Source organism: Orbicella faveolata, unplaced genomic scaffold (assembly GCF_042242905.1).
Source record: "Orbicella faveolata isolate gen_17 unplaced genomic scaffold, um_ofav_v1 contig_24, whole genome shotgun sequence".
NCBI classification, from domain to species: Eukaryota; Metazoa; Cnidaria; class Anthozoa; order Scleractinia; family Merulinidae; genus Orbicella; species Orbicella faveolata.
In genome coordinates this window covers 2,130,001-2,132,495 of record NW_028301552.1, presented here as the reverse complement: position 1 = coordinate 2,132,495, position 2,495 = coordinate 2,130,001, and the positions used below count along the sequence as shown (strand labels likewise).

Sequence of the window (2,495 nt, the reverse complement as noted above, 5' to 3'; positions counted from 1 at the left end):
CGCATGCCATCGAGTTATGCCTTATAAAAAAAAAATCACTGACGATAAAATCGATAAAAGATATGACTGCAACTTAAAAGATAAGAATTTCCAGAGAAAATAAGAGACCGAGTGGACCTGAACATCTCTTGCGCTAGTGTTGGAGTTGCTGACTAAATTTAAATACTTCGTAAGTTGACATGAATTGTTCTTAGTCAACCTGGCAAAAAAACAACCATAAAGAAAAGGAATCATAAGTTCGTTGGTCAAAAAAATAAAAAAAATAAAAATAAACGGAAGAAAGACTTCGAAAAAGCTGGAGGTGCGCGATTAGTTTCGAACCTTTGGAATTGCCGAATTCCCAGTATTTTTTATTCTTTCTTTTTATTTTGTGATCAACCTGGCAAAAACTAACCATACAAAAAGGAAATCGTAAGTTCTTTAGTGAAAAAATAAAGGAAAAGAAGAAAAGACACTAAAAAAAAAATGTGGAGGTGCGGGGTTTCGAACCCCGGACCTCGCGCATGCAAAGCGCGCGCTCTACCACTGAGCTACACCCCCATCACACACTAATTGCGGGAAATTTTACAATATTTAAATAATTAAATAATCTCTTCTCCAATGAAATAGAAATGACAATAGATTTTCTTTCAAACTTTACCTGTTCGCTGCTTACATTAAGAGAACTAAAATTTTGAAATAAAAAAGGGGGGTCCCGGTATTCGTTTAGGAGCAGAGGGACCGTCAATGAACCCCATAATTCTTTAAATTGTCTGCTTTCAGAAACGTTTATATTTGAACCATTTGCTTTACTTTGTGCGAGCAGAAAAAAAAGCGAGAAAGTTAAGTGAGAAAAACATCAATGGATGTCCTGCATCAATGTTAAGGAGCAATTTGATGTGCGTTTTATGATAATGGCACCCATATTTAGCCAACAGGGATTCGATATGTTCCAGGCACGCAGTGTTCTTGAGAGCACATTAGTATCTTTCCGAACACTAGCTATGGTCTCATTTTCAGTTTTTTAACTCTACAGTAGAAATACAGTACAGTATTCAATGTATGGAAAGAAGGTGATCGCTGCATTCGAATTAAATAAAAAAATCATTGGGTCCCGGCACTCGTTTCCGAGAAAAACGATGATTTGTCTCTCACAAGCCAAGCCGTTCAGCGAAAGCCACCACTTTGGATATGTTGTGTATGTGCACGCGCTCGTGAGCGCGCGCTAATGACGCGAAAATCGTGCGCCGTACGCCCTGGTACACCCCCTGGCAGTAGGGATGCACAATGAAATTCTGAGGAATAACCTTAATATAATATGAAAAGAAACAGGAATTCATTAGCTTACTCAGTTTGTGACCAGAGCATCGTAAACTGAATACTGTCAAAAGATATAGGAAGTAACCTATTCCAGGCTCTCGAACTACCGAGAGCCTGGAACAGGCTATATAGAAAGTAACGGGAAGGTGCGAAAGATGAAGTTTTAGGTATGCCGAACTGACAAAACTTTCGCAAAACTTGTAGAGGAGTAGTGTTCTTTTATAATATCGATAAAACTCCATTTGCGTTACTGCCTGCCGCGTGACACTCGTGACAAAGGTCACAACTTTCGAACAGTCTCCAGTCCACCGCTTGATTTCTTACAGCTGTAAAATGGAAGGCCCTACTTGTTCTTTATCAATGGAGTTTACTTCAGAATTGAGTGTTTTTCATCTGCGGGGCAAAACTGATCATGAAATTTGTGGAATAACATAAATGAGACTTTGTGGGCAGCCTGCACTGATGTAGGTAAGTTAATATCGAGTTTTATCAGCTGGAAACGCATTTCTATCGTCTTCATGTGTTTACCGCAAGAAGAAAAGACGGACGTTTCATCTAGTTAATTCATAAAAATGGAAGTGCAAAAGCGCAAGCATATCCACTAGTACATTGTACCTCGACATACAACCGTTAAGCATAAACATTAAGCTTATCACAATTATAACATTACAGCGGGAAACCACGTTGCAGACGGCGTTTGAATCGGTTCGGATGATTGACTGATTCTTGTGCTGTGTGCTTGTGCATCAAGCCCTAACTCCGACTATGTTTTGTTCTGTTGCTTCCATATCCTAACGGGTATTTCTTTTCCCTGTTGATGTTATAGCACGAGTGTGTAATAATGTCCTCATTCTTTTTTAATGCTTTTCCTTTCAATTTTTCTTGTTTTATGGTTGTGTTTCATCACATGGGTTTCGACAAAACATTGATTCTCTACTGATCCTCCTATTGATCCCCTATAAAAATCAACCGGAAACAAGATTAAATCCAGGACTATCAATGAGACCGATTCAAGTATTGAACAACAAGGGTCTTACCATAAATGAATTCCAGAGGTTGGGCTCTTTAATGACAAAATAACATTATATGAGTTGCTGTAGATAAAAGAGACACTGGGCCCAACATTATTAGAATGTTTCAATACTACTTTAATATATTCACACGACAGCCAAGTGCTCTAGACCTTTGTGAAAGAT

General features: G+C 38.5%; 1 protein-coding gene and 1 non-coding gene across 2 annotated transcripts in view; one reads left to right on the top strand and one right to left on the bottom strand.

Moving 5' to 3' along the window:
- Window positions 1-468: 468 nt before the first annotated feature.
- On the bottom strand, window positions 469-540 carry Trnaa-ugc (transfer RNA alanine (anticodon UGC)). Its single transcript has one exon. It is a non-coding gene; the product is annotated as a tRNA-Ala (tRNA).
- A 1,075-nt stretch (window positions 541-1,615) lies between these two features.
- LOC110045832 (sodium channel protein 1 brain-like) overlaps window positions 1,616-2,495 on the top strand; it is a 47,851-nt gene continuing 46,971 nt past the window's right edge. Inside the window, exon 1 of the mRNA XM_089291065.1 lies at window positions 1,616-1,767. The gene's annotated coding sequence lies outside the window, so the exon portion shown is untranslated. The remainder of the gene's footprint in view (window positions 1,768-2,495) is intronic.